Source organism: Mycteria americana, chromosome 21, assembly GCF_035582795.1.
Source record: "Mycteria americana isolate JAX WOST 10 ecotype Jacksonville Zoo and Gardens chromosome 21, USCA_MyAme_1.0, whole genome shotgun sequence".
Classification (NCBI taxonomy): Eukaryota; Metazoa; Chordata; class Aves; order Ciconiiformes; family Ciconiidae; genus Mycteria; species Mycteria americana.
In genome coordinates, this window is record NC_134385.1 from 343867 (window position 1) to 364763 (window position 20897).

The following is a 20897-nucleotide window of genomic DNA, read 5'->3' on the forward strand; positions in this document are numbered from 1 at the left end:
TTTGGGGTTTTTTTGCAAAAGCAATATGGTATCACAGGGTGGCCTGGCTAACCATGCCTCCTTTCTCTCACTACTAAGTCTGTCTTGTATACTTTAGTAAATCAATTTAACATGAACTGAAGGGCAGCAGACCATTCATGTAACGAGAAAAGTTTGAGTAGTCAATATTTAGAGGTGAGAAATGCAAATGAACTAACAATGCTATTGGAACATTGACTTTCCACATTTATAAAATTTTACTTTCTGTATTTCAGATTTTTTAAAAAAAATTTAACTATTACCTCATTGTGGTTTTTTTAAAGCACTTAGGAACATTTTCGTATTGCATTTTCATAGTAGGGGTTTAATAGCACCACTGAATCCAATTTATTGGCAGTATTGCATCCTCACCCAGGGAGAGGAGTTTCTTAGTAAGACTACATGCAGAGGGAGATTCGTAGCGCTTTTTCCAGCATCACTTCTATATTTAGACTAAGACTTTTTTGTTTTGTTTTATCACTGTGTGGGTATGGATCATGTTAATATCAAGTTATGTGTGCATATGGGTAGGAGAGCATACACTCAATACTGGCTTTCTGTTCAGCTCCAGAGGCAAAGCTACATATCTGAACACTTACAGAAAAGGAAACCATAGCTCCTAAGGTCACCTGGGGGAGACGATGTTTGCAGTTATATACAGTATCATTTGGCTCTGGAGCAATTCTACCTTCAAATGACAATTTGAGGTGACATTTCCAATGCTGTGGAAGAAAAATTGCTTTCCTGGATAAAAAAAGAAAGAATGCTTTTTAAAAAAAAAAAAAAAATTATATAAGTGCATAATATCAGCATTAGTCAAATGAAATGAATGCTTCTAATATTTTTTAAAGCTTGCTCATATGAATCAACCATTTCTGAAATTGTAGTTTATCAAGTAAGAATATTGTAGTTATATATTAGCAAACTGTCTGATGGCCATTCTGATATCTTATTACTCTATGCACTAGGGTAGCATTTTTAGGATAAAGTTAACCTTGGTGAAATATATCATGGTTCACTAATGTAGCTTCAACTGCCTGATAAAAGGCCTTGCCCCCAACAACATATGAATATTTAAATTACTGTTAATTATTTATAGTATATTTTTATTAACACTGACTTACAGCATGGTCAAGTAGCAGATAAAGCTCATTATGCTCCAAGGTTGAACATGCGTCTCAAACAACACTACTGCTGCTGAATGGAAGATAACTTCCATGTTCTTATCCTGTGTTGATTTCTGTGAGAGTGAATCTGGAAGAAGGTCACTGGAATGAGGCGCTTGTTGACTTAAATATTTGAGAGAGAGATTCTAATATCTGGGTGCAAGTTAAACTAAAAGTTACTGTTTCTAATAGAAACATTTCTTGAAGTGTAGCATCTCAACACATGGTTGGGGACAATTAAAAAAAAAAAAAAAATCTGTATCTTGCCATTAAAGTCCCCAGTGATGGCTCTTACAAGCCTCTCACCTCAGAGACTCTTCCACAGCCTCAAGTTTTTCATTAAATTTAACCTAGGTTATCCTGTTTTCATTTTATCTCTTTGTGCATAGTGTGAAAATGCATTTCTCCCTCCTTGATAATCAGATATGTGATATATACTTGCCACTTTTTTGGCGAGCTCTTTAACCCCTTCCTGACCAAGCTGAGAGTGCTATTCAATGTTTCCCATCGTTTTTTGCAGTTGTCCTTTCAGCTTCTTGTTGTTTGTCTGTTGATCCTCTTTGAATTCCCTTTAGGTTGTTGTGGGTTCTGTAGTGAATATTGGTGATACAGTCTGTATAAATACCTGGACAGATGGGTATATTGCTAAGGCAACATATTACATACAACCTAATGCAGTATTCCATGTGAGTTAACAAGAAATCCCTACAAGGCCAGATTTAAATCTCCCTGGTCTGTAACCCAAGGTGATGCCTCTGCATATGTTGACAAGATTTCATTAGCCTTTTCTATAGCCGTATCTTCTTGCAAAACCATATCTAATCTTCAGTTTGCTGTCTCTGCTAGATCTTTCAGCACTGCAGCTTCTTTGGATCTCCTCTCTCTCTCACTGAGTGTCTGCATTGTGGATTATTTTCCCTGGAGGTATTAGTGTATATTTTTCCATATATGAAGATAATAAATGGAAGAAGCAGAGATGAAAAGAAAAACCATTACTTGAGAGCAGAAATAGAAAGAGATACAAAGAGAAGACTGACAGGGAGATAAGGGAAGAAAAATCAAGGAAGAAGAATATGGAAAAATGAAAAAGGAGTTAAATAATCAGAATAAATTAATTAATCAAAGTGCAGATCATGTGGACTAGAATAGCAAGGCAGCAATGCAGAGAGCTAAAAGGAGACAGGGATAAGGATAATGAAGGATAAGTTGAAATGTAGTATATATTTTCAAAATAATGCATCCGAAAGTGCTATTTGACTTGTTAGACCTGACTTTTAGCAAGGCGCTCACACTCTGGGCACGATAAAGCTTGTGACAAGGGGTTATGAGAAACATCAAATTTTTCCTTTAACAAAAGTAGTGATTCTTACTATGATCATGTTTTTGTTTGCAATTCAGACCTCCCTGATTTTTACAGTGGTGACTCATGATTTTTATCCCTGTATCACAGACATGAAAATGTGATTTAGAAAGGCTAAGTGAATTGGCAAAGGTTATAGAAGAAGTCATTGCGAAGAAACACACATTTCTAAGTCTTAGGGTCAATCCACTGTCCCTAAGTTTCTGCTATGCTGTGGTTAGAGAGAAGGAATTCTTGTCAATTCTCACAACTTCTCTCCATATTATGGATGCTCTTTTATCATAGGGGTTAATTATGATTTGTTGACCTCTTCTTTCACCATCTTCCTCAGATATTTGATCGTACAATTCCCATATCATCCAGTCAAAGTCATTGCCTAAATTAAAAATAGTTGCTAGAAAAGTGTTTGATTTGCTTCTCTCCTCCTGGTGTGACATTGTAAACTCTCAGCGTGCAAAACAGCCTGCTTTCTGTAGAGATGAGGGGGTTCACAGACCACCATCTGGAAACCACTGGCCTCAATGCTACGGTTAGGGGAAAAGGCGGCCTGGAGCAAGCCCTAACTAGTTCCTAGAAAAGACTGTAAGTCAGGGAGGGCAATGAGACTATCAGCAAATGAAGGTGGCTGGGGGGGGAAGTGCAGGGGAGGACTTAGTTCAGTCACCAAGTTGCCTACATTCGAAGAGCTAATGTACCAGATATTACCGCTCAAGGTATTCTCATGATTGCCAGTGGCTTAATATGATTTGCATAGTGCCTTTGGGTATTCCTAGGGGAGAATGACAGAGATCATTAAATGAAAACAAATAATAAATAAGCTCCTTACAGCCCCCGCAGGTACATAAATATGACTGTACATGGAGCACACAGGCGAAGATAAGTGGCTCAGTGTATATAGGGTGAGGAATCCACAAAGCAGAGAGGCTTCATTTTCCCCTTTCTGTCCGCAGACAATGCACTCGCTTACTGCTAAGGAGGGTCAAGTGACTGTCACAGACTTTGCACTGAAGCGATGTAACCTGTGTCACAGCTGCCAGCCATTCTGGCTTGAAAAGGTCAGCTCCCCAGACACAGGTGGTAATGTCACAAGTTAAGTACACGAGGGCCTCCCAGTGCATCAGAGACAGCAGACGAGCAACATCTCACCCCACCCAACCGTCCAGCTGGCACGGGGCCAGCGGAAAAGGCATCTGAGAGCCAGCAGGCGTGTGTCTGTAGGGGTGCTGCACATTTTTTCTTCATTAGAAGATTTTTAGGATCCCAGTCAGTAATGTTATCTTGCATAGGAAGATCAAGGATACTAGGAGATTTCATGGCTGTAGGTGTTGTGACTCTGTTACTTATTCTACATTATGGGCTGCTGTGGTTCAAATCAGACCAGAGCTTAGGAAATTCTTTAACTGTGACCTTTCCAGCGACTCAGATCACAAAGATTTTCTGTCAGTTTGGTCTGGGCTAGATTTGAAATTATGTCTTAGAAGTGAAAGACACAGTGAATGAATCAAGCAGATTAAGCTAAATTATTGGCTCCAGACTTGTAGTACTCTGTTTTCTACAGGAGATCACAAATAAATGTAAAAGGCTGATTTGTCATATCCCATGAAACAGTTAAGTATTTCTTTAATTATAAACATTATAAAAAAGCACCCAGTTTCAGGCTGTTATATTACATGGCAGGTCATCTTTGTACCTCATAGGAATTCAAGCCAACACCAAATCAGCTCTATATCAGAATAATGTAAGTTCTCTGTTATCTTTATTGTTTAGTTACATAAATATCTAAAAAATAATGTTCAAAGAGGAGGAGAACATTTTTGTTGCTTTCCAAAGAGAAAGGATAAAGTTTATTCTTACTGTCTTTTAAAAAAGGCTGATAAATTGGATGAGAAACAGAGAGAAATCTGCAATATCAGAGGAAGTTTAAAAGATACCAAGCTCACTGATTACAAAATCTAATTGTGACGCCAAGTATGAATGGAGATTAGAATGCATCTTTTCAGTGCACAGCATTGTGACATGATACCTCTTGGGGATCTATTTCTATCATCTCAGGCTGTCTATTCCAAGTAAATGTGAATGAGTCATTCATATAATAGTTTAAAAAGTAGCTTCACACTGTCTTCTACAGCCTTTAGTAGGTATTAATTTCTATTTTTTATATATCTGAACCTGCAACAAAGATTGCAATGCAATGAGGAAAACAAGTCACATAAGCCCTTTAGTGCAGAGACTGAGAAGTGCTACTTTTGCGTGCGCTGGTGCTCAGCACCTGTGGTGCTGTTCAGCTGGAATCGAGGGTGTTCATGGCTCTGACAGTTTGTCAGAACTGTTGCCTCTTGGGACCTCTCAGATGTCACGGCAGGATCAGACTTGATAGTCACTTCTGAAGATACTCAAACAGTAACAACTAAAACTGTCAGTAACTTTTCTAGCTGTGGGTTTAAATTTTTCCCTTATGGTTCTAATGTCAGCCTGCAAAGTGTGGTTTTTTGAGGGACTATCAGTGATTTATTACTGTGGCCATATTACAGTATCCTGAAAGTTGCTCCCCCTTTTTTCTGACTCTGCTTCCTCATTAGAAAGTTCATTTTGGGAATGCACATATGTACCCATCACCTGATCAGCTGGGTGGTACCTATGCATGGAGTATCTGAATTGCCAAGCTAAAACATGCCTGAAAATTCATTTAACAATAGGTGAGAATCTTTAGAATTTCTTAGATGTTTGGAGAGGGAAGAAGTAACACTACAGACCTTATTTAATCTACAGAACTAACCTTTGAGCCAAACTTCCCCAGTTCCAGTGCCAATGTTGAGGTAGTTGGACATGTCCGTCACTACCTCCAAATGCTCTGAAGCAACTGCAATTTTCTCTGCTCTCACTGGAAGCCACAGCTCCTCATAACCACAGCAAAATGTTTTGGTGTCCAAGTAAGTAAGTGGGGTTTAGCTGGCTCAGCTCGGATCCTCATACTTCTTTAATGCCAAAGATGCCTTATAGGTAGTTTGGTTTTTTGGGTTTGGCGGGGGGGTTGTTGGTTTTTTTTTTTTTGTGAGAATTTTTTTGCTTCTAAAGTGCTGCAAATCTGACATCTAAGAAATGGACATTTAAGAAAGAACAAAAATGATCAGAGGGATGGAACACCTCTCCTATGAAGACAGGCTGAGAGAGTTGGGGTCGTTCAGCCTGGAGAAGAGAAGGCTCCGGGGAGACCTTCTAGCAGCCTTTCAGTACCTAAAGGGGGCCTATAAGAAAGATGGGGACAAACTTTTTAGCAGGGTCTGTTGTGATAGGACAAGGGGCAATGGTTTTAAACTAAAGAGGATAGATTTGGACTAGATATAAGGAAGAAATTTTTTACAATGAGGGTGGTGAGACACTGGAACAGGTTGCCTGGAGAGCTGGTAGATGTCCCATCCCTGGAAACATTCCAGGTCAGGTTGGATGGGGCTCTGAGCAACCTGATCTAGTTGAAGATGTCCCTGCTCACTGCAGGGGGGTTGGACTAGATGACCTTTAAAGGTCCCTTCCAATCCAAACTATTCTATGATTCTATGAATCAGGACATTCAGACAAAAGGAAATGTTTTCAGCACATTAGGAATCTAGGACAATCTTTTGGAAACCATGATGGTTAACCTGGTCACCTTAGAACCTCTAACAGTTCTAACTCAGCAGCTGGTTTAATGTACAGATTGGATTACATCAGTAGAGAAATCCAGAGTTCTTATGAAGTATCAGATGATACTTTCTAAAAGGGCTTGAAATAAAGCTGGGATCTGCTAAATGACAGGTGGAAGACACAATATTGACCAGGCTGGGGCTCATTCCTCTGTGATGACATTGAAGAACTCTCTGACATGTTCTGATTTCTTTCATATTTCTGATTCTTTATGAAGGCTTGAAGAGTTGAGGCCATTCAAAGAGTTGAGGAAAGCTGTGAATGAAAGTTCATTTGAGCAGAGCATGCCCTGCAAATGTGAACCAAGCATTAAGTACAGTTGTCTGCAGTGCTTAATTGCCCCTGCAACTTTTTTTGTCTGTCGTCTCATTTTTCCTAGGTTGGCATTTTTGTGGATGAATACCACTGGGAGTTAAGGACTTGCTGTGACTCTCACTCTTACTTACCGGACTTTTGCCTGCAGCAGTCACATAGTTGAAAAATATAGATCCATGTGACTGCTAAGAGACCACTGAGAAGCCAAGTAAGTAGGGCTCATGGCCATTTTGCAATTCCACCTCATTAGACATGTTTTGGGGCTTCTGATTGTGCTGTGAGGATAAATAAGTATAAATATTATATTTGCCTCCAGGTTATCTTTAAAAATGTATTTCTCTGTCTCCCTCCCCCTCTTTCCTTTTTTTTTTTTTTTCCTCCCTCCAATTTTCAGTGTAGTCTGTCAACTCCTGGTAGGTGAGTTATCAACTCTCTGGTCTCACAGTATGGTGGCCCAGCATAAGGTATTACATTGTAAAGGGTTGCCTTGTGCTGCCAATTACCCGAGGTTCTAGAAAGCAAAATGTGCACAGCAGTGTGATTAAGTCCATGTGCAAGTAGAAATTCACATAACCCCAAAGCTACTATTAGAAAAAGTGTTGCAAAAAAATTTGACTTGTCCTCAATGCTACATTTTCACAATATAAAAAAGTGGCAATAGCTGTCTTTTTTATATTTGAACAACTCTTGTGAATTACCTTTGAGATACAGAGGAGCAAGACACAATGGAAAAACTTGGGTAAATGCATACCTAAATTGATATTGTTGCCCAGATGTTGGTCTTTCTTAAACACACAAAGTACAAATTCTCTTTGTTGAACACACTGATCCAGTTCACTACCTGCTGGAGACCTGGGTATCTCCAATGGAGTCCATGGAATTATGCCAATTCACACCAAATGGCGACCTATCCCTCTGTTCTCTTTTACCTCAATTCAAAGTCCATGTGTTTTCAAAAATGAATGGACCAGTTCCTGAAGGAAAGGAATTGCACCAGGTTGCTGGAGGTCGGGAATTATCTAGGGGAAGCAATGTTTCTGTGGTTATTGCAGTCTTTCTTGTGTGTGTGCTATGAGTCTCTGTTAGACATGTAATCATGAGTTGTATGCAGCTTTGGTTTAGCTTGGTATATTCACTCCTACATATTTCCTAATTTTGGTGTTATGGCTACTGGCACTGGTATTAGGACAGACCCCTTTTGAACAGTTCTCCAGTCTACTTCATTAGTTTGAGTCTCTGTATTTCATTTTTTCACAGATCTTAAGTGCTCCTCTCCAAGATATCACTAAGATGTCATCATCAACAGCTGTTATTTATGTATGTACAAAGGGTCTGCATTAATCAGTATGTGATACAGTGGTGTAGAGTATGGTCTGAGGAGCTAAGCAGAGTGAAATCTACATCCTGATTTATCTGACTTGGTGTGATACAAAGCACAGCATTGTGCAGGTAGAACATGCTTATTTCCTCTATCCCCAGTTTACAGGGGCAACAAAAATGCTGAAGATACCCCTATACTGCATCTATGTACAGTATTGCTCCAAAGCTGCTACTGCAGCGCAGGTTAGGCTCCAGACTACCAACCCTCCACTGTAGTGACAGTGCTTTCACTGATGAGCATGCCAGCAAGCAAAAGGGTATTAGCACTACCTCAGAAGGACTTCAGCATGTGCAGGGAGATGTAGCAATGCTTGGTTTTCAATTTCCTAAAGGTATTCCTGCTCTTTTTTTCCTTACAAGTCTTACAAGCAAGTGTCTTGTCTTTATTCCAGTGTGAAGATTTCAAATTCACTGTAGTTAATGCAGGTTTGGTCTAGTGTAAATGTTACCATAGTCAGCTCCAGTGGTTCCTATTTCCATTTCTACCCACTTGGAAGTTCGGAAAAGTCATTTGACTGCCTTGCTTCAATTTAACTTTATCTAAAACGGCATTTTAAATTATGATCTACCTTTCAGTATACAGCCCTCTTAATGACTTTCATGAATGGTGCTGTAGGAATTTATAGACCCTCAATGTAACAGATGCTGTCTGTGTATGGAAAAGCCTGAAATTAGTGAGTTGGTCTTTTGAGGCAGCTGCTACATGATGCAACAAGAGCAGTTCCTTTAAAGTAGAAAGCAACAGTAGGGTTTGTATAACTTACATGCTTGTTTTGGCTCATCGGTGTTTCTAGGAGATGCTGCCAGGAAATACTGTTGCCTTTTCATATTCAAGCTTTAAGAGGATGTTTAGTGTTTGGGGCTCGTGTAGTTCTAGAATGTGGGTCTGAATTACCACGAGGTGGCAGTGTGCAAGGCCCAAAGTATATGGTGATTTTTTTTAGTTTAATTTTACTTTAAGTTTGTTATCAGACCAGGTACCAGTTGGACTAGATGATCGTTGTAGGTCCTTTCCAGCTGGAACTATTCTATTCTGTATTTTCCAGTAAGTATAGATGTTAAAAGGTCATGCACAGATCCTGAAGGATTTCTGTTTTTACAAAGTACACTTTATAATGTTATGCACTGATAGTATATGCTCAAGTCAATATACAAAGCAAGTTTGCATGCTGCTCATGCGAAGGACTGTGATCCTTTACTTAAGGATCAGAAAAGGCTTTTAGAAACAGTGACCATACTGTTCTCCATTTCTTCCTATACTAACCCTCCACATCCTGAAGTATACAGTGCAAAGAGACTGTGCTGTCTTAAATGGGAAAGTTTGAGAAATACAGGGCATTCCCCTGTCCATGTGTGTGGACAGTCACACATGCTGAGCAAACAGGAACAAGACAGCCAGCAGAAAGAAACTATGCTTATGTTTGTTTCCAAAACATTTTCACTGGGACCATTAAAAGAGCCTTCGCCAATATTTGGGAAAACCGTATGCGTCTCTAATGAGGGACAGTTAGTGGGTAACCAGGAACCACGAACACCAAATGACGACCAGCTTTGCCAATAAGAGGTACTTTTTGTTTTCCTTTCCCAAGAAGTGTTTATTCTTTGAATAGTTGTACAATGACGGTAGGAAAAATTGCATCAAAAGCAGTGGCTTAATCTCCACATAACACAGTCATAGACAGTGTGAATTCATAAACTCTCCAAGGTTAGTCAAAATACAGTATGCTGGGAAGAAATCATTATTGCTGCAAAACTTGTACAAAATAATTCTTTATGGCAAGAATTCTGAGTCTGCATGCTCAATAAGTAAGTAAAGCTCTAACAGTGAACAGAGCTGAAAAGAATCCTGTAGATCTTCATGAACAGATACTATCCAGAAGGCTTCACGTCTCTTTTTTCAGTAGCGTACAAAGTCTCTATACATAATGTCCACAGAAAAGACACTGGATATAACCCCTGGCAAGGAATAAGTTACTTTAAGTAGCAATGCTCCTTAGCTGGAAGCCTTATACAGATGAGGTTCATGCTTGGTCCTGTGGGAGGAGTATAATGATATTCTATCTCTGGTCAACCTAGGCATTGGTCTTCTAATCACAGAAAGCTTCCTCACAATTTTAGCAATGCTTTTGACTTGGTGAGGGACCCTCAAGGTAAAACTGAGATGCAGCGTGTAGAATTTTTGCAGTGTGCTTTCACATGTGGTATAGACTTTAACTGTAGAATCCTTTGGTTGTTTGGGTTGGGTTTTTTTCTGTTTGTTTCTGTTCTGAGGTCTAGTTTCAGGTTTTAAAAACTCTAAAAAAATTAATGTCTTTTTAGGTCCTCATAGTGAAATAGGTAACGTCAGGCTGTTTGGATAATGAAAGTGACAGTGTTTTGGGGAGCTTTGTGGCATTGCACTGTAATACATTTGCATTTATCATCTCATATTATTTCAAATTATTGTCTTCAGGAAGTCAGAGAACCTGCCCTAGGAGGTTATTTGACTGAATACTGCTGTGTTGCCTGTAAATCTTGCAAAAGAGGCCATTTGGCTATTTGTGTGTGGTGGCTCTTCAATTCATGCTGTTGAAGAGAGACAGTCTCATTTAAGCATCTGAGTGCTGCCTTATTTGTGAAAAGCTTTTTCATACCAAGTACCATATTTAGCAAAACTGAGCAAAATTCTGCTCAGCTGCATATATTTTTCTTCAGACCTATGCATAATTTTTCAAACAGTTTCTTCCCCTACATTCAAGGGCCCTCAGCACTTTTCCATTGTACCCTTCTCCTCTTTGGCCTCAAAACTCTTTTAGTTTATCCCACTCTCTGCCAAATGAATGATCCTGCTGTAAGGTTCCAGAGCAGAGTTATGAGCAGTAAGGATGCTGGCTAGGCTAGTGTTTTGACTACAAGCCTTGGAAGAAGCAGTCTACTAGGAGCAAGTAGTGAAGGATACTGAAAGACTCAGTGAAATGTGTTAAGCTACCAATAGCTGATTCTAAGCCCTACCCATTCCCTAAGAAACAAATTGCATTCCCCCAAACTTCATGTCTTCTCACTGCTGCAGATAAAAGCATGAACTGGTTTCTTTAATTTCCTGAACAAGCACAGAAGGAGAATTCTGCAATTAAAATTGCAAATTGCTTGTTTGCTCAAGATCAGATTTATTCAAAAGGGTACCTGCTCTTTGGGGACTGGAAGAAGTTGTTTTTGAGATGCATTTTGAACAAGGTAAGCATTTTTTCAGATTATTCCCAGCATAATATGCCAAGGGGGATACAGTGCGTTTGTTATTTCCTCAAAAAAAAAATAATCAATGAACTGAAACATTCCCTCTAGACCTATAATATTTATTTCAATGTTCTGTCAATAAATATAACAAGGTTAGTTTTCTATCAGATTAGTTGGAAGAATCATTTGAGGGAAGTTCTATTTGGTAAGCTTGATTGCAAAAAGCAATCAATAAGAAAAAAATTCCCTTGCTGTTATCGAAAGAAACATGGAGCTCTGAGGAGTTGTGCCAGAACAAGTATTTATGTCCCTGCCCCAGAATTCTTTTGCTGGCACCTGAAGGCCAATTTGCTAGCCTTTCTTCTCTCTTACTTCCAAATGCCAAAGGAGAGGAAATGAAGGCACACGGGAAGTCTGAGACAATGTTTGAAGTACTAGCATAGCATTCTGAATACTGCAGTTCTGTTCCTTGTGAATAGGAAATCCCTGTTGACTTCTTTTGTGCATTAACCAAACCATAATCCCCCTGCGTTTCAGAACCTCGTGTGTAAAATCTTGACAATAGCACTTCTCAATTTCAGTGGTCCTCTCAAAGACAGTTTTATAAAAGTAATGCAAAACTCATAATGCAGTTTCACCATTTATTTGTAACATTGGAGAAGAGAGCCAGGCTTGCCTGTCATTCCTTGACATTACCAACTCCTGTTGAATATGCCAGAGGCAACGTTCTCACTGAGTTCTGTGCTGCAAGCTCGCCTCTACTGTTAGCAAGGATGAAGCAGCGTGGAGGTATGACAGCAGTGTACATTTGAAAGTAATCTCATGACTCCTGTGCAGCTATATTATCCATTTGGCCCAGAAATGGTGAGATTTGTCATCAGTTGGCATGCAGGACTGGAGAAAGTAAAGCCAGAATGAAAACAAACACAAAATATTTTAAAATCAAAATGAGAAACAAAACTGTGAGGTTTCTACATCCAGTCATCATATTGTAACACACTCTAACCCTACATCCCGTGTTTCTTAAGTGCATTTTCAGCTCAAAATAGTTTGGGGGACAAAGAAAGGTCCATGTAACATAATTTGCCGTATAAGGATAATCTCTCAATTATCATCACTGATTTCTGTGTATTCTGCAATATCTGTTGTAAGTTATTGTTATAGGTATAACCACAAGCTGCATGTTTCCAACCTGTCTGCATTATATTTTACAATCCAGCTTTTGATAGGATCCTGCCTTCTGTACAGTTTGTTTTTACAGCACTCTGAGGAGTATGAGGAAGGTACCTGGCTTCTTGCAGGTGGAAGTAGTGGCATTAAAGCCCCATAAAAGTGTGGAAAAAAACCACCAAAAAAACCTTATAAATTATGAAATATTTTGTCAACGAGGTTGAGACTAACCTACTACCCACAATGGTGGTGGCTAAAAGGAAACAATTTCTGCCATAGAATGATGATGGCCTGTGAAACAAAAAGAAAAAAAACCCAAACGACTACCACTGAGCTTAACATTTAATGAACTGGTGTCACAGTTCTTAAGTCTCTTGACTTGACATCAGTGCATTTCTGCATATTTCAGCCTTTTTTCCAGTCATACCAGATGCTTGTTTTAAGCTGATTTCTTGATTTCTACTGTAAAATCACAGTACATGCACTTAAGTGGGGGATGCTGCAGTATTAAAGCATTTACAAAATAGCTGTACTAGTACTGAAGTGGTCACTAGCCTGTTAACCTGTGTGCAATAGAGAGCAAACTAAGTTCAGTTGGTATCTTCTTTATGCATTTAAGTAGCATGGATGAGCTTAATTGACTTGAAGTTTTGCACAAGCATTGTGTTATTTGTAGGTGCATACATTCTCATTCTTGGTGCAACTGTGCAAACTGTGTACATGTGTAGTGTGTCCGAGAGGATGAGCTGAAACTGCGCTCTGCATATTAACTGATGATGCCACAGCAAATAAGATTTGAGTTCGAAGGGCCCTTACCAGATCATTTGAGAGCCATTTGTAATCAATTTGATTCTTTCAGACTTCGTTTTTTAATCTTCCAAAGGAAATCTTTATAACGTTGTAAGGCAAAAAAGCCGCAACGAAAATAGAAGTTGTGTTACCATAGTCAAAATAAAGCACTTGAAAGCAATTTCTTTGAGGGGGCATTGTGCATCAGGCATGAGGGAAACACAAATAGAGTCCCCTTCCTTCATTCAGCTAGATCAACGCAATGCATTGACAAGGGCCCGCTCTTGTGGGAGCAGTTGGCCAAAATTGCTTTTATAATATATTCTGGAACAGCGAGTAGGGAGGTACTAGAAGCAGCCCAAAGGGGCCAGGGAACAATATAAAGGCTGAATGTAAAATAAATTTCTGTGATTATATACGGTCACTGAAGTGGAGCTGAAAAAAAAAGGAGGGTAGAGCTACTAAAAAAAAAATTAATAAAGATAAAAACAGTGCTCAATAATGCCAGTTTTCCCTTCAGAATATAGTCAAAGGTTTGGGGGCGAATCCTCTTACTATAGCTGCATTAACATTAATGGAGTCTCAGGTGTTTTTTGCTAGAGAGTTGTTGGACGTAAAACATTATTTTTTTGCTTAAAATGCCAGACAACTTGAGAACTGCACAAATTATGAGTAGCTTTTGTGATTGGTTTTTATCAGATTGCTACTGGTATTTACAAAGAAGAGAGAAGGAGGAGGAAAGACACTAGGATCCAAAAATACATGGTTTTGATCATTACAGAACTTTGGTCTAAATGTTTCTCCTAATCTCTCCATAGTTGTGAGGCATCACAATTGCCTATGGGTTTTTTTGAAATACAGTTTTTTACCTTTTGGTTGCCCTTCCAGGACAGTACTGTGATAGGACAGGGAACAGAGGACACAAGCTAACTGTCATTTATGGAGGTTGTGAATCTGCCTGCATTTCTTACATTTTGTAACCTTTAGAACCTAGTTTGGGAGTTTATTAAGCTGGGACAAGCAGATAAGGCTCTCCCGGCATCAGCTAGGACATCATCTGATGAAGCCTCACATGATAAAGGCTACATAGTACTCTTCAAAGCTATGATGGTGGGAGACGGCAGATGGTTCCCCAACAACAATTTTCCAAATTGTCTGTTAACAACAAAGGCAGCAGGAAAATTGAAGCATGTGACACAGCTATACAGAAGAGAATCTGCATCATGTCACTGATGGGTGAAATTCATCCCACAGCACAGCCGTGCTTGTAGATGTTTCATTAGCTGTTATATTACATGAACCAGTGGGAGTCTGGAATGCACCTGGCAGCTGGGCTGTGGGGAGGGATGGGCAGCCAAGACAATTGCCAGGGCCATGGAAAGTCCTGGGAATGCCATAGTGTGGGCGACTGGGATCCCGGTGCGGTGTTTATGTTTAGTTCAATCTCTCCTCTGAGCCCTGAATTCATTCATCCCATTTCGTGTGGAGGCAGCGATATAAGAACACCATTGGACTCTTGCTCTGGATTGTTGTTCATTTTACTGTAGTAAATGATGATACTAAACTGGGTGGTGAGGTGGACATGTTAGAAGGGAGAGCTAGCCATCTTACGGAGAGACCCGGACAGGCTGGAGGAGTGGCCTGGCAGGAACAGTATGAAGTTTAACAGACACAAGTGCAAAGTCTTGCACCTGGGATGAAGTAACCAAAGAGCCCAGTAACAGGCTAAGGTGTGTGTGGCTGGGGATCGGCCTTGCTGAAAGGCACCTGGGTGTCCTGGTGGACAACAAGCTGTACATGAGTCAGCAGTGCACCGCTGCAGCAACGAAGGCAAATCAGATCCTGGGCTGCATCCTCAGGGCCATTACTAGCAGAAATAAAGATGTGATCATCCTACTCTACTCAGCACTTGTCAGGCTGCTCCTGGAATACTGTGTCCAGTTCTGGTGCCCACAGTTCAAAAAAGACGTGGACAGACTGGAGAGGGTCCACAGGGAGTTCACAAAGATGATCAAAGGGCTGGAGAACGTGCCCTGTGAGGAAAGATTGAAAGAGTTAGGCCTTTTCAACCTATAGAAGAGAAGGCTTAGGAGGACCTCGTCACAGTATTCCAGTACTTAAACGGCAGCTACAAAGAGGACAGAAGCTCTCCCTTCGCAAGGAGCCACATGGAGAGGACAAGGGCAACAGGTGCAAGTTGCACTGGGAGAAGTTTCATCTTGATATAAAAAAGAAATTTTTTACAGTGAGAACAATTAATCACTGGAACAACCTCCCCAGTGATGTGGTGGCATCCCCATCACTAGAGGTTGTCAAGGTGCAATTGGACAGGGTGCTAGATAATCTCATCTAGCCTTCCTTTCCCACAAAAGGTTGGACCGGGTGATCTTTCAAGGTCTCTTCCAACTTGAGCTGTTCTATGATTCTATGATTTTCTCCACAATTTAGTCTTCTGTGTTAGTAGATGTCTTCTAGATGCTGACATCCAAACCTACTGCTGTCTTTCATCAGTAGCCACTTGCCACATGAGATGATGTACAGAATTGTCTGGTAAAAGCAAGCCAACATTTAGCCTTTCTCTTCATTTGTCATTTAGAGCAAAAAAAGATCTTTACAATATATACATACAAGCTAATGATAGGCAAATTGCCTTTTCTGTTCTGATCTGATAGTTGAATTGTTTTTTCCAAAAATGGTGATAACTCTCTTTAAAATTTCTTCTCCACTAACCTAAGAATATGATTCACAGTGGCAGAAAAAAGAGAAACAATTTTCATAAGGTCGTGATCTTGTGGCCTGCAGAGAGCTAAGAGGTCACAGCCCACACAAACTGACTTAACTAGGCAATTCAGGGGGACAGTGTAGAGAAATCACAGGGGAAAAAAAAAAAAACATTTAACTCTCCATTGTAGGTTAACCTTAGTGTTTGACAAAGACCACCAATGAAATAGTGTGATAGTGAATACTTGACATTGTTCTCCATTATTCCTCCACAGGCAGTTAAAATTTTGAAATTAAATAATTAAGCCTTTTTTATGAGTGCTGAGTTATATTTTCTATGTATGCACAATCAGTTACATATTCAGGAAGGGAGTGAAAATAGAGCTTAAAAACAGTAGAAACAAAACTCTCTTAAAAGCACGGATTGGCCTTTCATATGTTAGCATTTTCCAGCAGTTAGAGATTGCAGTCATGATATTTCTAGGTTGCTTGTGAGTCAAGTTAGAGGATCTTCCATTATGCCTCCAAGTGCAGTGTGAATGATGAGGTGACATCATCTTTGAATATTCTACTAGTATGTTAATTAAATTGTAACTTTGGTTTAACTAAATACTTAAACTTACAATTTTCTTAGAAGCTGGTATTCCAACAAGTGCAGATATATTTAGCAGAAATGTGTTAACTCTGTATTTGCCAATACCATTAAAGATAATAAGAAACAAATCTATGCAGATGTCCTATGCTACAGTGGATAAGTGATTTTCCACTGTAACAAAAGGTAAAAGCCTATTCATTGGAGTGCAGCTAGAAATTATTTCTAATTGGTATGAAAGAATCCTTAAATCTGTATACTGCTTTTAACATTTTGGGCTTAAATTACAGTTAATAGCTCCCATAAAAGAGGCAATAGGAGAAATACTAAAATTCAAAATCCTTGAACACTAAATGCTGTCTAGATTTCCAGTCATAGCATCATTTCTAATGGTTTTACTGTCAAAAATAAAACAACCAGAAAGTTGTTTATACCAACACAAGATGACAAAGTTTTCGCTAAATATCCCTAGCATTCCTCAGCGGAGTGCTCTCCAGGTTTTTGTGTGAAGCAGTAGACTTAATTTCAACATATGCAGGTATGAGCCTGCAGCAGTGTAGGGCATCTCCCTGTCCTCGCTGCAGGATGCTCGCCATTGCTTGCTGGAAAGGTGGTTTTGGTGCTGCTCTGCATCACAGTCTGAGGGTATGCATGCAAGGGGCATTGCCAAGTAGGCTGCTACCAGGTGTATTGTACCAAGTGTGAGAAAGGCTTTTGGCTCTGCCCCAGTTTGTTCTCTCTGTCTATTCAGACTGATTGAGATTCCTCTTTCGCAAATGTTTTGCATACTTCTTGTATGTTTTGCCAAAATCGGGGACGTTTTAAAGTTAGGTAAGCATTCATTCAGCAGTCAGAAATGGATGAATATGCAGAGTCATATTCTTCAAATTCCTTTCTCCTAATCTTTTTTGCATGAAACAAGGTAATAGGAACATCATTGCTCATTGCCCCAGGCAGGTAGTCGTGCTAGTTTCTTGAATTAATACTTGATTGTTGCATAGGAAAAGTATACAGGCTTAGGGTTCAAGTAACAGCATGGCTATCTCTTTGAGACAGTGGGACCTACCACTACCATTAACTAATCATCTCCTCTACCAGTGTTGTAAAGAGGAGGGTCAGGTGGTAGCTGGATTCATAAATGCCAAAAGACTGGTTGTGTTGGAAGATGTGGACAGAGGCAGACATCTAAGGAGGATGTAAGTCTTGGCTCACCTGTCTGAGTTGGAGTCAAGTTGTGTTTCTCTTTCAAGACTAAGCATGGTTTTCAGAAAAGGGGTGTAACATTTGTGTGAGCTTTCTTGATGTGTTGAGCCATGTGGCTGGCTTACATACTTTGTGAATGGCTGCAAGGTCTCCTCCCCTGTTTATGAGAAGACCTGCCACATTTCCCTTTCGTGGCAAGCGCAGCACAGCTCAGACCATGCTCTCTGTTCCTTTTAGCCAGGGCCATGCAGTCAGGTGAGGGGAGGAGGTTCATTCAGTGAAGCAAGTACGTCCAAGCCTGCACAGGCTAGGAGCTGTTGCAGTGTGGAACCAGAGCACGCTGGCAGTGCCACGACATTGGGACAAAGTGCCAACAATGCTGCTGTGAGGGACTGATGTCTGAAGCTTGGCTTTTGCATCCACAGTTAGACAGACACACAGGTGTGACCCCTGGAAGGTTACTGTTCTTACAAAGATCACTTCAGTCTCAGACACCTAGTATAACCTAATTTTACACTGTAGAAACTACCCAAGGCTTGGCACTGCTCAGGGCAGTGGTGGAATGTGTGCCTTAACAGGTCAAAGAGTATTGCCAGAGATGGGTCTCAAAAAGGTTCCCCGTTCCTGGAGCGTTATGAGGGTCCCAAAGGTATCTGCAGAGTGTGTTTCATTGCTTTAGTTTTAGGTTGTTAGAGCTAACAGAGCCATTATGCGTGAAACATAAACTGGCAACAAACTAGCACATGCCTTGGGCAACAAACAGTTCTTGGGTTTTTTTAATATCATTCATCTCTGGAGTGTCTGTCAGTGATGCATGATATGACAAAAGACTCATCCTTAGATACCAACTTCTTAGCACAGAATAAATCAGCAAGAGCAGAAAATTCCCCTCCCTTAAACTTCCAGAAAGCATGGCTATTTTGGCTTGTATGTGACAGTTTGCAGCATAGTGCTTGGCTTGGCCTAGGTCTGAGATGCTGCTGTCCCTCATGGGAAGTGAGAAGCAAGTGTGTACGGAGAGAGGACAGACTCAATATTGTTATTCCATGTTTGCCTGTCTTCTATTTTTACACTTGAATATTAATGAGCTGCAATACCTGGGCTTATCAGCACTTTTAATTACAGGTGAGATACTCAGGGTTACTGTTGTTGCTCCCCTGCGGTTTTAGCTGTACTGTCAGGTTTCTCTCTAGATCATTAAATTCTCATTTTCATTAATGCTTTATTTCAGCACAACCTAGTCCTTATAACTTAAAGATCTATCCGGTTACCCTAATTCAAAGAATGAATGGCTAGGAGAGGATAGTAAAATATAGCATCAGTTATACTTTAGCAAGTCCATGGGTTGCATTAATTATCAAATTAGAGAGTCTTCACGGCACTTGACTCCAACTCATCACTTCACAAATGTGAATAGGACTGTCAGGACAGGCTCTTTGCATATACTTCATAAATTCTGTTTTACAGAGGCATCAGCTGAAAATATCAAGTTGTGCAACAAGATACAGAAAAAGAATGAACCACACTGCTGGAAATACAATGAAACTTAGAAATTTCTAAGGGAATATTCACTCACAAGCTATACAGACATCTGCATGCCTAAAAGCTTTGAGACCTACAGCAATCAAAATGTACTTTTCTGTGCAGCTTTCTGAACATTTTTATAGCATTTCTGTACAAGTTCTAATTTTCTGTGGTTGCTTCTGCTTTCCATTCAGTATCATCTAGTCACAGTGAAATAGATTGAAGGGAGATGAATATTTCATCAAAAATTAACAAACTTAATTTTGCATTTAGGATTTCTGTACAGAAGTACATAATGAGGATATGGCTAGTGGTTTCCTGCCTTACTATTAAAAATTGTTTGCTTTGGTAAGGGACACTCTCAAGTGATGCTCACTGGCACTGATAGTTTCTGCAAAAACCAAATATCTGCATGTGAAACTTACTTTCTATGTGGAAGACTCAGGCAGGATTGAAGGCACAACTGGAATCCCAAGGAAGAAGATGCTGTCTGAAATAAACCCATGTCTGTTTTATAAGGCTTTCCTGCAGTATCAGTCTTCTGACAGGCTGAACCTGAACAATCTGTGTCTCAATGGCCTTTAGCTACAGTGTATCTGCTTGTGGCCAAGAAGTTCAGTACTGCTCTGAAGAGCACAGTTCTCCAACAGGATTTTCAGAATGCAGGAACCCGTTTGTTTGCTGTTCAGAACAATGACGCGCATAACTTACCCACCTTCCTCTGGTGGCCATGGCTGCCTGTAAAGCTATGGCTTTGCACTCAGCTGGTGCAGTCGACATACAAAATGCTTAGCTCTATTACATTCCCCAGAGTATCTATAGCTGGAGGTTATATATGCTCATTCACCACACATACACGGTAGTAACATTTTAAAGGGATAGAAAACATTAGATATTAGGGAGAAAATAGAGAAGAAAACAGAAAAAATTATTATGCCACTAGAAAAAACAATGTGTGGTACCCCCATCCTGAATGCTGTATTTAGTCTCAAAAAGAATATGAAGAAAACCAGAAAAGATTCAGAGAGATCTGACATGGATGACTGGAGATACAGCCTGCCTTCATACAGGATGGTGATAGACAGACTAAGAATTACTTGCTTGCAAAAGAGGGGAGAGGCAATGCTAGAGACTCTCAAAACTCATGTGTGATGTTGTGACTAGTGAAATGTTATTCACTGTTTCTTGGGATATTAGAACTGGAGGCACCTAATTACATGTTCATCCATAAGTGGGTTTTGTTTTGTTTGGTTTTTTTACTTAATTGTGAATTAATTGGATATCAGAGACAGCAGAAGTGTGAATAGGATCCAAAAGGGATTGAAAGAGACTCATGAAATATAGGTCCTTTTGCAGGTATTGGCATGTTCCATGTGCTACCTCTGACTCTGAAAGTCCCTTTAAAACGTTGATGGCCAAAAGTTAAGACAGGATGCCATGGGGAGGATTGTGCCATGAATGTCTTGTCTTTGCTTCTGCACCAGGTATCTGTGGGGAGCAGCTGTCTGGGACAGGACACAGGCTAGGTGGGGACAGGACACAGGCTAGGTGGGCCTGCAGCCTGACACAAGACTGCCATTCTTGTTTGCTTACATTTCAAAGCCGTTCTGCTGTGCATCCTGGAGCTGTATGTATGTAGGCAGAAACAAAAGGATTCTTTCTGACAAATTTTCTATTTCAGAGAAGATTTTCAACTGACTCTTTCCAGCATTTGTCTGTATCACCTGTCTAGTTATGTTTATCTGTAGTTTTGTGTTAATTGCTA

The 20897-nt window shown here is 40.0% G+C and overlaps 1 long non-coding RNA gene across 1 annotated transcript in view; it reads left to right on the forward strand.

The window, feature by feature from the left end:
- The window catches only part of LOC142419506 (uncharacterized), a 69914-nt gene that overhangs the window by 38575 nt on the left and 10442 nt on the right, over positions 1-20897 (forward strand). Inside the window, exon 2 of the long non-coding RNA XR_012778571.1 lies at positions 6605-6748. This is a non-coding gene — a long non-coding RNA (uncharacterized LOC142419506). The remainder of the gene's footprint in view (positions 1-6604; positions 6749-20897) is intronic.